Below are 12584 nucleotides of genomic sequence, written 5' to 3'. Positions count from 1 at the left end.
AATTTTCATCATAGGTACACTTCTACTATGACAGACAAAATGAGAAAAAAATTCCAGAAAATCACATTGTAGCATTTTTTATGAATATATTTGCAAATGATGGTGGAAAATAAGTATTTGGTCACCTACAAACAAGCAAGATTTCTGGCTCTCACAGACCTGTAACTTCTTCCTTAAGAGGCTCCTCTGTCCTCCACTCGTTACCTGTATTAATGGCACCTGTTTGAACTTGTAATCAGTATAAAAGACACCTGTCCACAACCTCAAACAGTCACACTCCAAACTTCACTATGGCCAAGACCATAGAGCTGTCAAAGGACACCAGAAACAAAATTGTAGACCTGCACCAGGCTGGGAAGACTGAATCTGCAATAGGTAAGCAGCTTGGTTTGAAGAAATCAACTGTGGGAGCAATTATTAGGAAATGGAAGACATACAAGACCACTGATAATCGCCCTCGATCTGGGGCTCCACGCAAGATCTCACCCCGTGGGGTCAAAATGATCACAAGAACGGTGAGCAAAAATCCCAGAACCACACGGGGGGACCTAGTGAATAACCTGCAGAGAGCTGGGACCAAAGTAACAAAGCCTACCATCAGTAACACACTACGCCGCCAGGGACTCAAATCCTGCAGTGCCAGACATGTCCCCCTGCTTAAGCCAGTACATGTCCAGTCCCGTCTGAAGTTTGCTAGAGAGCATTTGGATGATCCAGAAGAAGATTGGGAGAATGTCATATGGTCAGATGAAACCAAAATATAACTTTTTGGTAAAAACTCAACTCGTTGTGTTTGGAGGACAAAGTATGCTGAGTTGCATCCAAAGAACACCATACCTACTGTAAAGCATGGGGGTGGAAACATCATGCTTTGGGGCTGTTTTTCTGTAATGGTACCAGGACGACTGATCCGTTTAAAGGAAAGAATGAATGGGGCCATGTATCGTGAGATTTTGAGGGAAAACCTCCTTCCATCAGCAAGGGCATTGAAGATGAAACGTGCCTGGGTCTTTCAGCATAACAATGATCCCAAACACACAGAGAAGGAGAGAAGGAGTGGCTTCGTAAGAAGAATTTCAAGGTCCTGGAGTGGCCTAGCCAGTCTCCAGATCTCAACCCCATAGAAAATCTTTGGAGGGAGTTGAAAATCTGTGTTGCCCAGCAACAGCCCCAAAACATCACTGCTCTAGAGGAGATCTGCATGGAGGAATGGGCCAATATACCAGCAACAGTGTGTGAAAACCTTGTGAAGACTTACAGAAAACGTTAGACCTCAGTCATTGCCAACAAAGGGTATATAACAAAGTATTGAGATCAACTTTTGTTATTGACCAAAAACTTATTTTCCACCATAATTTGCAAATAAATTCATTAAAAATCCTACAATGTGATTTTCTGGATTTTTCTTTCTCATTTTGTCTGTCATAGTTGAAGTGTACCTATGATTAAAATTACAGGTCTCTCTCATCTTTTTAAGTGGGAGAACTTGCACAATTGGTGGCTGACTAAATACTTTTTTGCCCCACTGTATATCCTAGAAACCTAGTTAAACTATAATTACCACCCAGCTACCTCCCTGTTCCCTAACACTTTATCACCAACTACCTCCCTGTTCCCTAACACTTTATCTACAGCTACCTCCCTGTTCCCTAATACTTTATCTACAAGGCTTGAACTCATAACATTGTCATCTAATTTCTGTATACTGCTGTATAAGTACAACACGCTAACAGATTGCACCACAGGATCCATCAACAACACTTTCACTGATCTTCATATTTTGCAGAAATGGAGCTGAACGATATTCGGACCAAGTCAATACTACTGTTGAGGTACCTGGCTAGCTCAGTTGGTAGAGCATAAATAGACAGGCAGAGGGTTCAGGAAATGTACATGCTCCTGGTGAGGATCGAACTCACAACCTCGGCATTGCTTAGCTGCATACTGCTGTATAAGTACCACACACTAACCGATTGCGCCACAGGAGCCTGATCACCTGTTCACCATATTTTGCACAAACATAGATGTACAATATTCGGTCCGAGTCAGTCCGACGATTGACCTACCTGGCTAACTCAGACGGTAGAGAATGACACTCTTTATCTCGTATTCGTGGGTTCGAACCACAAATGGGGTGATTCTTTTCTGAGCCGAAGCACCAAAAAACTTCGCAAACAGCCATACGCTTGGACTTTCGAGCAGGCTTGCCACCCTGCATTGCTGACTTGTCAGGCATAGCTGGTGATAGAGAAGACGATGATTTTGTATTCTATCTCTGCCTGCACTCTGACCTGTTATCTCAATGACATACCTATTATCTACTAAACGTCCTCCTAAATGGATTGAATAAATGCTCCTTTTATGGACAAGAAATAGACAGGCAGAGGCTTCAAGAAGAATACTTGCTCCTGGTGGGGCTTGAACTCATAACCTTGTCATCTAATTTCTGTATACTGCTGTATAAGTACAACACGCTAACAGATTGACCACAGGATCCATCAACAACACTTTCCCTGATCTTCATATTTTGCAGAAACGGAGCTGAACGATATTCGGACCAAGTCAATACTACTGTTGAGGTACCTGGCTAGCTCAGTCGGTAGAGCATGACACTCTAAATCTCAGGGTCGTGGGTTTGATCCCCACGTTAGGTGGTTATTTTCACTGCAGAAGCACCAACTCACTGACTTTCGAGCAGGTTTGCCACCCTGCATTGCTGACTTGTCAGGCATAGCTGGTGATAGAGAAGACTATGAATTTGAATACTTGCTGTTCCTGCACTCTGACCTGTTATCTCAATGACATACCTATTATCTATTAAACGTCCTCCTAAATGGATTGAATAAATGCTCCTTTTATGGACAAGAAATAGACAGGCATAGGCTTCTAGAAGAATACTTGCTCCTGGTGGGAATTGAACTCATAACCTTGTCATCTAATTTCTGTATACTGCTGTATAAGTAAAACAGGCTAACCAATTGCACCACAGGATCCATCAACAACACTTTCACTGATCTTCATATTTTGCAGAAATGGAGCTGAACGATATTCGGACCAAGTCAATACTACTGTTGAGGTACCTGGCTAGCTCAGTCGGTAGAGCATAAATAGACAGGCAGAGGGTTCAAGAAAAGTACATGCTCCTGGTGAGGATCGAACTCACAACCTCGGCATTGCTTCGCTGCATACTGCTGTATAAGTACCACGCGCTAACCGATTGCGCCACAGGAGCCTGATCACCTGTTTACCACATTTTGCACAAACATAGATGTACAATATTCGGTCAGAGTCAGTCCGACAATTGACCTACCTGGCTAACTCAGACGGTAGAGAATGAGACTCTTCATCTCGTATTCGTGGGTTCGAACCACAAATGGGGTGATTATTTTCTGAGCCGAAGCACCAAAACACTTCGCAAACAGCCATACGCTTGGACTTTCGAGCAGGCTTGCCACCCTGCATTGCTGACTTGTCAGGCATAGCTGGTGTTAGAGAAGACGATGATTTTGTATTCTATCTCTGCCTGCACTTTGACCTGTCATCTCAATGACATCCCTATTATCTATTAAACGTCCTCCTAAATGGATTGAATAAATGCTCCTTTTATGGACAAGAAATAGACAGGCATAGGCTTCTAGAAGAATACTTGCTCCTGGTGGGGCTTGAAGTCGTAACCTTGTCATCTAATTTCTGTATACTGCTGTATAAGTACAACATGCTGACAGACTGCACCACAGGATCCATCAACAACACTTTCACTGATCTTCATAATTTGCAGAAATGGAGCTGAACGATATTCAGACCAAGTCAATACTACTGTTGAGGTACCTGGCTAGCTCAGTCGGTAGAGCATAAATAGACAGGCAGAGGGTTCAAGAAAAGTACATGCTCCTGGTGAGGATCGAACTCACAACCTCGGCATTGCTTCGCTGCATACTGCTGTATAAGTACCACGCGCTAACCGATTGCGCCACAGGAGCCTGATCACCTGTTTACCACATTTTGCACAAACATAGATGTACAATATTCGGTCAGAGTCAGTCCGACAATTGACCTACCTGGCTAACTCAGACGGTAGAGAATGAGACTCTTTATCTCGTATTCGTGGGTTCGAACCACAAATGGGGGGATTCTTTTCTGAGCCGAAGCACCAAAAAACTTCGCAAACAGCCATACGCTTGGACTTTCGAGCAGGCTTGCCACCCTGCATTGCTGACTTGTCAGGCATAGCTGGTGATAGAGAAGACGATGATTTTGTATTCTATCTCTGCCTGCACTCTGACCTGTCATCTCAATGACATCCCTATTATCTATTAAACGTCCTCCTAAATGGATTGAATAAATGCTCCTTTTATGGACAAGAAATAGACAGGCAGAGGCTTCAAGAAGAATACTTGCTCCTGGTGGGGCTTGAACTCATAACCTTGTCATCTAATTTCTGTATAAGTAAAACAGGCTAACCAATTGCACCACAGGATCCATCAACAACACTTTCACTGATCTTCATATTTTGCAGAAATGGAGCTGAACGATATTCGGACCAAGTCAATACAACTGTTGAGGTACCTGGCTAGCTCAGTCGGTAGAGCATGAGACTCTTAATCTCAGGGTCGTGGGTTTGATCCCCACGTTAGGTGGTTATTTTCACTGCAGAAGCACCAACTCACTGACTTTCGAGCAGTCTAGCCACCCTGCATTGCTGACTTGTCAGGCATAGCTGGTGATAGAGAAGACTATGAATTTGAATACTTGCTGTTCCTGCAATCTGACCTGTTATCTCAATGACATACCTATTATCTATTAAACGTCCTCCTAAATGGATTGAATAAATGCTCCTTTTATGGACAAGAAATAGACAGGCAGAGGCTTCTAGAAGAATACTTGCTCCTGGTGGGGCTTGAAGTCGTAACCTTGTCATCTAATTTCTGTATACTGCTGTATAAGTACAACATGCTGACAGACTGCACCACAGGATCCATCAACAACACTTTCACTGATCTTCATATTTTGCAGAAATGGAGCTGAACGATATTCGGACCAAGTCAATACTACTGTTGAGGTACCTGGCTAGCTCAGTCGGTAGAGCATAAATAGACAGGCAGAGGGTTCAAGAAAAGTACATGCTCTTGGTGAGGATCGAACTCACAACCTCGGCATTGCTTCGCTGCATACTGCTGTATAAGTACCACGCGCTAACCGATTGCGCCACAGGAGCCTGATAACCTGTTTACCACATTTTGCACAAACAGATGTACAATATTCGGTCAGAGTCAGTCCGACAATTGACCTACCTGGCTAACTCAGACGGTAGAGAATGAGACTCTTTATCTCGTATTCGTGGGTTCGAACCACAAATGGGGGGATTCTTTTCTGAGCCGAAGACTTTCGAGCAGTCTAGCCACCCTGCATTGCTGACTTGTCAGGCATAGCTGGTGATAGAGAAGACTATGAATTTGAATACTTGCTGTTCCTGCACTCTGACCTGTTATCTCAATGACATACCTATTATCTATTAAACGTCCTCCTAAATGGATTGAATAAATGCTCCTTTTATGGACAAGAAATAGACAGGCATAGGCTTCAAGAAGAATACTTGCTCCTGGTGGGGCTTGAACTCATAACCTTGTCATCTAATTTCTGTATACTGCTGTATAAGTAAAACAGGCTTACCAATTGCACCACAGGATCCATCAACAACACTTTCACTGATCTTCATATTTTGCAGAAATGGAGCTGAACGATATTCGGGCCAAGTCAATACTACTGTTGAGGTACCTGGCTAGCTCAGTCGGTAGAGCATGAGACTCTTAATCTCAGGGTCGTGGGTTTGATCCCCACGTTAGGTGGTTATTTTCACTGCAGAAGCACCAACTCACTGACTTTCGAGCAGTCTAGCCACCCTGCATTGCTGACTTGTCAGGCATAGCTGGTGATAGAGAAGACTATGAATTTGAATACTTGCTGTTCCTGCACTCTGACCTGTTATCTCAATGACATACCTATTTTCTATTAAACGTCCTCCTAAATGGATTGAATAAATGCTCCTTTTATGGACAAGAAATAGACAGGCATAGGCTTCTAGAAGAATACTTGCTCCTGGTGGGGCTTGAAGTAGTAACCTTGTCATCTAATTTCTGTATACTGCTGTATAAGTACAACAGGCTAACCAATTGCACCACAGGATCCATCAACAACACTTTCACTGATCTTCATATTTTGCAGAAATGGAGCTGAACGATATTCGGACCAAGTCAATACTACTGTTGAGGTACCTGGCTAGCTCAGTCGGTAGAGCATAAATAGACAGGCAGAGGGTTCAAGAAAAGTACATGCTCCTGGTGAGGATCGAACTCACAACCTCGGCATTGCTTCGCTGCATACTGCTGTATAAGTACCACGCGCTAACCGATTGCGCCACAGGAGCCTGATCACCTGTTTACCACATTTTGCACAAACATAGATGTACAATATTCGGTCAGAGTCAGTCCGACAATTGACCTACCTGGCTAACTCAGACGGTAGAGAATGAGACTCTTCATCTCGTATTCGTGGGTTCGAACCACAAATGGGGTGATTCTTTTCTGAGCCGAAGCACCAAAACACATCGCAAACAGCCATACGCTTGGACTTTCGAGCAGGCTTGCCACCCTGCATTGCTGACTTGTCAGGCATAGCTGGTGTTAGAGAAGACGATGATTTTGTATTCTATCTCTGCCTGCACTCTGACCTGTCATCTCAATGACATCCCTATTATCTATTAAACGTCCTCCTAAATGGATTGAATAAATGCTCCTTTTATGGACAAGAAATAGACAGTTAGAGGCTTCAAGAAGAATACTTGCTCCTGGTGGGGCTTGAACTCATAACCTTGTCATCTAATTTCTGTATACTGCTGTATAAGTAAAACAGGCTAACCAATTGCACCACAGGATCCATCAACAACACTTTCACTGATCTTCATATTTTGCAGAAATGGAGCTGAACGATATTCGGACCAAGTCAATACGACTGTTGAGGTACCTGGCTAGCTCAGTCGGTAGAGCATGAGACTCTTAATCTCAGGGTCGTGGGTTTGATCCCCATGTCAGGTGGTTATTTTCACTGCAGAAGCACCAACTCACTGACTTTCGAGCAGTCTAGCCACCCTGCATTGCTGACTTGTCAGGCATAGCTGGTGATAGAGAAGACGATGATTTTGTATTCTATCTCTGCCTGCACTCTGACCTGTCATCTCAATGACATCCCTATTATCTATTAAACGTCCTCCTAAATGGATTGAATAAATGCTCCCTTTATGGACAAGAAATAGACAGGCAGAGGCTTTAAGAAGAATACTTGCTCCTGGTGGGGCTTGAAGTCGTAACCTTGTCATCTAATTTCTGTATACTGCTGTATAAGTACAACGTGCTGACAGACTGCACCACAGGATCCATCAACAACACTTTCACTGATCTTCATATTTTGCAGAAATGGAGCTGAACGATATTCGGACCAAGTCAATACTACTGTTGAGGTACCTGGCTAGCTCAGTCGGTAGAGCATAAATAGACAGGCAGAGGGTTCAAGAAAAGTACATGCTCCTGGTGAGGATCGAACTCACAACCTCGGCATTGCTTCGCTGCATACTGCTGTATAAGTACCACGCGCTAACCGATTGGGCCACAGGAGCCTGATCACCTGTTTACCACATTTTGCACAAACATAGATGTACAATATTCGGTCAGAGTCAGTCCGACAATTGACCTACCTGGCTAACTCAGACGGTAGAGAATGAGACTCTTTATCTCGTATTCGTGGGTTCGAACCACAAATGGGGGGATTATTTTCTGAGCCGAAGCACCAAAAAACTTTGCAAACAGCCATACGCTTGGACTTTCGAGCAGGCTTGCCACCCTGCATTGCTGACTTGTCAGGCATAGCTGGTGATAGAGAAGACAATGATTTTGAATTCTATCTCTGCCTGCACTCTGACCTGTCATCTCAATGACATCCCTATTATCTATTAAACGTCCTCCTAAATGGATTGAATAAATGCTCCTTTTATGGACAAGAAATAGACAGGCAGAGGCTTCAAGAAGAATACTTGCTCCTGGTGGGGCTTGAACTCATAACCTTGTCATCTAATTTCTGTATACTGCTGTATAAGTAAAACAGGCTAACCAATTGCACCACAGGATCCATCAACAACACTTTCACTGATCTTCATATTTTGCAGAAATGGAGCTGAACGATATTCGGACCAAGTCAATACTACTGTTGAGGTACCTGGCTAGCTCAGTCGGTAGAGCATAAATAGACAGGCAGAGGGTTCAAGAAAAGTACATGCTCCTGGTGAGGATTGAACTCACAACCTCGGCATTGCTTCGCTGCATACTGCTGTATAAGTACCACGCGCTAACCGATTGCGCCACAGGAGCCTGATCACCTGTTTACCACATTTTGCACAAACATAGATGTACAATATTCGGTCAGAGTCAGTCCGACAATTGACCTACCTGGCTAACTCAGACGGTAGAGAATGAGACTCTTCATCTCGTATTCGTGGGTTCGAACCACAAATGGGGTGATTCTTTTCTGAGCCGAAGCACCAAAACACTTCGCAAACAGCCATACGCTTGGACTTTCGAGCAGGCTTGCCACCCTGCATTGCTGACTTGTCAGGCATAGCTGGTGTTAGAGAAGACGATGATGTTGTATTCTATCTCTGCCTGCACTCTGAACTGTCATCTCAATGACATCCCTATTATCTATTAAACGTCCTCCTAAATGGATTGAATAAATGCTCCTTTTATGGACAAGAAATAGACAGTTAGAGGCTTCAAGAAGAATACTTGCTCCTGGTGGGGCTTGAACTCATAACCTTGTCATCTAATTTCTGTATACTGCTGTATAAGTAAAACAGGCTAACCAATTGCACCACAGGATCCATCAACAACACTTTCACTGATCTTCATAGTTTGCAGAAATGGAGCTGAACGATATTCGGACCAAGTCAATACGACTGTTGAGGTACCTGGCTAGCTCAGTCGGTAGAGCATGAGACTCTTAATCTCAGGGTCGTGGGTTTGATCCCCATGTCAGGTGGTTATTTTCACTGCAGAAGCACCAACTCACTGACTTTCGAGCAGTCTAGCCACCCTGCATTGCTGACTTGTCAGGCATAGCTGGTGATAGAGAAGACTATGAATTTGAATACTTGCTGTTCCTGCACTCTGACCTGTTATCTCAATGACATACCTATTATCTATTAAACGTCCTCCTAAATGGATTGAATAAATGCTCCTTTTATGGACAAGAAATAGACAGGCATAGGCTTCTAGAAGAATACTTGGGGCTTGAAGTCGTAACCTTGTCATCTAATTTCTGTATACTGCTGTATAAGTACAACATGCTGACAGACTGCACCACAGGATCCATCAACAACACTTTCACTGATCTTCATATTTTGCAGAAATGGAGCTGAACGATATTCGGACCAAGTCAATACTACTGTTGAGGTACCTGGCTAGCTCAGTCGGTAGAGCATAAATAGACAGGCAGAGGGTTCAAGAAAAGTACACGCTCCTGGTGAGGATCGAACTCACAACCTCGGCATTGCTTCGCTGCATACTGCTGTATAAGTACCACGCGCTAACCGATTGCGCCACAGGAGCCTGATCACCTGTTTACCACATTTTGCACAAACATAGATGTACAATATTCGGTCAGAGTCAGTCCGACAATTGACCTACCTGGCTAACTCAGACGGTAGAGAATGAGACTCTTTATCTCATATTCGTGGGTTCGAACCACAAATGGGGTGATTATTTTCTGAGCCGAAGCACCAAAAAACTTCTCAAACAGCCATACGCTTGGACTTTCGAGCAGGCTTGCCACCCTGCATTGCTGACTTGTCAGGCATAGCTGGTGATAGAGAAGACGATGATTTTGTATTCTATCTCTGCCTGCACTCTGACCTGTCATCTCAATGACATCCCTATTATCTATTAAACGTCCTCCTAAATGGATTGAATAAATGCTCCTTTTATGGACAAGAAATAGACAGGCAGAGGCTTCAAGAAGAATACTTGCTCCTGGTGGGGCTTGAACTCATAACCTTGTCATCTAATTTCTGTATACTGCTGTATAAGTAAAACAGGCTAACCAATTGCACCACAGGATCCATCAACAACACTTTCACTGATCTTCATATTTTGCAGAAATGGAGCTGAACGATATTCGGACCAAGTCAATACTACTGTTGAGGTACCTGGCTAGCTCAGTCGGTAGAGCATGAGACTCTTAATCTCAGGGTCGTGGGTTTGATCCCCACGTTAGGTGGTTATTATCCCTGCAGAAGCATCAACTCACTGACTTTCGAGCAGTCTAGCCACCCTGCATTGCTGACTTGTCAGGCATAGCTGGTGATAGAGATGAATTTGAATACTTGCTGTTCCTGCACTCTGACCTGTTATCTCAATGACATACCTATTATCTATTAAACGTCCTCCTAAATGGATTGAATAAATGCTCCTTTTATGGACAAGAAATAGACAGGCTTCAAGAAGAATACTTGCTCCTGGTGGGGCTTGAAGTCGTAACCTTGTCATCTAATTTCTGTATACTGCTGTATAAGTACAACATGCTGACAGACTGCACCACAGGATCCATCAACAACACTTTCACTGATCTTCATATTTTGCAGAAATGGAGCTGAACGATATTCGGACCAAGTCAATACTACTGTTGATGTACCTGGCTAGCTCAGTCGGTAGAGCATGAGACTCTTAATCTCAGGGTCGTGGGTTTGATCCCCATGTTAAGTGGTTATTTTCACTGCAGAAGCACCAACTCACTGACTTTCGAGCAGTCTAGTCTGCATTGCTAACTTGTCAGGCATAGCTGGTGATAGAGAAGACTATGAATTTGAATACATGCTGTTCCTGCACTCTGACCTGTCATCTCGATGACATCCCTATTATCTATTAAACGTCCTCCTAAATGGATTGAATAAATGTTCCTTTTATGGACAAGAAATAGACAGGCAGAGGCTTCAAGAAGAATACTTGCTCCTGGTGGGGCTTGAACTCATAACCTTGTCATCTAATTTCTGTATACTGCTGTATAAGTAAAACAGGCTAACCAATTGCACCACAGGATCCATCAACAACACTTTCACTGATCTTCATATTTTGCAGAAATGGAGCTGAACGATATTCGGACCAAGTCAATACTACTGTTGAGGTACCTGGCTAGCTCAGTCGGTAGAGCATGAGACTCTTAATCTCAGGGTTGTGGGTTTGATCCCCACGTTAGGTGGTTATTTTCACTGCAGGAGCACCAACTCACTGACTTTCGAGCAGTCTAGCATTGCTGACTTGTCAGGCATAGCTGGTGATAGAGAAGACTATGAATTTGAATACTTGCTGTTCCTGCACTCTGACCTGTTATCTCAATGACATACCTATTAAACGTCCTCCTAAATGGATTGAATAAATGCTCCTTTTATGGACAAGAAATAGACTTCTAGAAGAATTCTTGCTCCTGGTGGGGCTTGAAGTCGTAACCTTGTCATCTAATTTCTGTATACTGCTGTATAAGTACAACATGCTGACAGACTGCACCACAGGATCCATCAACAACACTTTCACTGATCTTCATATTTTGCAGAAATGGAGCTGAACGATATTCGGACCAAGTCAATACTACTGTTGAGCTACCTGGCTAGCTCAGTTGGTAGAGCATAAATAGACAGGCAGAGGGTTCAAGAAAAGTACGTGCTCCTGGTGAGGATCGAACTCACAACCTCGGCATTGCTTCGCTGCATACTGCTGTATAAGTACCACGCGCTAACCGATTGCGCCACAGGAGCCTGATGACCTGTTTACCACATTTTGCACAAACATAGATGTACAATATTCGGTCAGAGTCAGTCCGACAATTGACCTACCTGGCTAACTCAGACGGTAGAGAATGAGACTCTTTATCTCGTATTCGTGGGTTCGAACCACAAATGGGGTGATTCTTTTCTGAGCCGAAGCACCAAAAAACTTTGCAAACAGCCATACGCTTGGACTTTCGAGCAGGCTTGCCACCCTGCATTGCTGACTTGTCAGGCATAGCTGGTGATAGAGAAGACGATGATTTTGTATTCTATCTCTGCCTGCACTCTGACCTGTCATCTCAATGACATCCCTATTATCTATTAAACGTCCTCCTAAATGGATTGAATAAATGCTCCTTTTATGGACAAGAAATAGACAGGCAGAGGCTTCAAGAAGAATACTTGCTCCTGGTGGGGCTTGAACTCATAACCTTGTCATCTAATTTCTGTATACTGCTGTATAAGTAAAACAGGCTAACCAATTGCACCACAGGATCCATCTACAACACTTTCACTGATCTTCATATTTTGCAGAAATGGAGCTGAACGATATTCGGACCAAGTCAATACTACTGTTGAGGTACCTGGCTAGCTCAGTCGGTAGAGTATGAGACTCTTAATCTCAGGGTAGTGGGTTTGATCCCCACGTTCGGTGGTTATTTTCACTGCAGAAGCACCAACTCACTGACTTTCGAGCAGTCTAGCCACCCTGCATTGCTGA

At 43.6% G+C, this 12584-nt stretch overlaps 9 non-coding genes across 9 annotated transcripts; all 9 read right to left on the bottom strand.

Annotated features, from left to right (window-relative positions):
- Positions 1-1894: 1894 nt before the first annotated feature.
- Positions 1895-1988, bottom strand: trnai-uau (transfer RNA isoleucine (anticodon UAU)). Its single transcript has 2 exons — positions 1951-1988; positions 1895-1930 (listed from the first exon to the last, which is right to left on the bottom strand). It is a non-coding gene; the product is annotated as a tRNA-Ile (tRNA).
- Positions 1989-3138: 1150 nt separating this feature from the next.
- On the bottom strand, positions 3139-3232 carry trnai-uau (transfer RNA isoleucine (anticodon UAU)). Its single transcript has 2 exons — positions 3195-3232; positions 3139-3174 (listed from the first exon to the last, which is right to left on the bottom strand). It is a non-coding gene; the product is annotated as a tRNA-Ile (tRNA).
- A 654-nt stretch (positions 3233-3886) lies between these two features.
- On the bottom strand, positions 3887-3980 carry trnai-uau (transfer RNA isoleucine (anticodon UAU)). The gene is made up of 2 exons: positions 3943-3980; positions 3887-3922 (listed from the first exon to the last, which is right to left on the bottom strand). It is a non-coding gene; the product is annotated as a tRNA-Ile (tRNA).
- A 1141-nt stretch (positions 3981-5121) lies between these two features.
- trnai-uau (transfer RNA isoleucine (anticodon UAU)) lies at positions 5122-5215 on the bottom strand. Its single transcript has 2 exons — positions 5178-5215; positions 5122-5157 (listed from the first exon to the last, which is right to left on the bottom strand). It is a non-coding gene; the product is annotated as a tRNA-Ile (tRNA).
- Positions 5216-6330: 1115 nt separating this feature from the next.
- trnai-uau (transfer RNA isoleucine (anticodon UAU)) lies at positions 6331-6424 on the bottom strand. The gene is made up of 2 exons: positions 6387-6424; positions 6331-6366 (listed from the first exon to the last, which is right to left on the bottom strand). It is a non-coding gene; the product is annotated as a tRNA-Ile (tRNA).
- Positions 6425-7575: 1151 nt separating this feature from the next.
- On the bottom strand, positions 7576-7669 carry trnai-uau (transfer RNA isoleucine (anticodon UAU)). The gene is made up of 2 exons: positions 7632-7669; positions 7576-7611 (listed from the first exon to the last, which is right to left on the bottom strand). It is a non-coding gene; the product is annotated as a tRNA-Ile (tRNA).
- Positions 7670-8323: 654 nt separating this feature from the next.
- On the bottom strand, positions 8324-8417 carry trnai-uau (transfer RNA isoleucine (anticodon UAU)). The gene is made up of 2 exons: positions 8380-8417; positions 8324-8359 (listed from the first exon to the last, which is right to left on the bottom strand). It is a non-coding gene; the product is annotated as a tRNA-Ile (tRNA).
- A 1142-nt stretch (positions 8418-9559) lies between these two features.
- trnai-uau (transfer RNA isoleucine (anticodon UAU)) lies at positions 9560-9653 on the bottom strand. The gene is made up of 2 exons: positions 9616-9653; positions 9560-9595 (listed from the first exon to the last, which is right to left on the bottom strand). It is a non-coding gene; the product is annotated as a tRNA-Ile (tRNA).
- Positions 9654-11757: 2104 nt separating this feature from the next.
- Positions 11758-11851, bottom strand: trnai-uau (transfer RNA isoleucine (anticodon UAU)). Its single transcript has 2 exons — positions 11814-11851; positions 11758-11793 (listed from the first exon to the last, which is right to left on the bottom strand). It is a non-coding gene; the product is annotated as a tRNA-Ile (tRNA).
- Between the last annotated feature and the right edge of the window lie 733 nt (positions 11852-12584).

Source organism: Oncorhynchus clarkii, unplaced genomic scaffold (genome assembly GCF_045791955.1).
Source record: "Oncorhynchus clarkii lewisi isolate Uvic-CL-2024 unplaced genomic scaffold, UVic_Ocla_1.0 unplaced_contig_11233_pilon_pilon, whole genome shotgun sequence".
Classification (NCBI taxonomy): domain Eukaryota; kingdom Metazoa; phylum Chordata; class Actinopteri; order Salmoniformes; family Salmonidae; genus Oncorhynchus; species Oncorhynchus clarkii.
The sequence above is the reverse complement of the archived record's forward strand: the minus strand, read 5'-3'. Positions and strand labels throughout refer to the sequence as shown.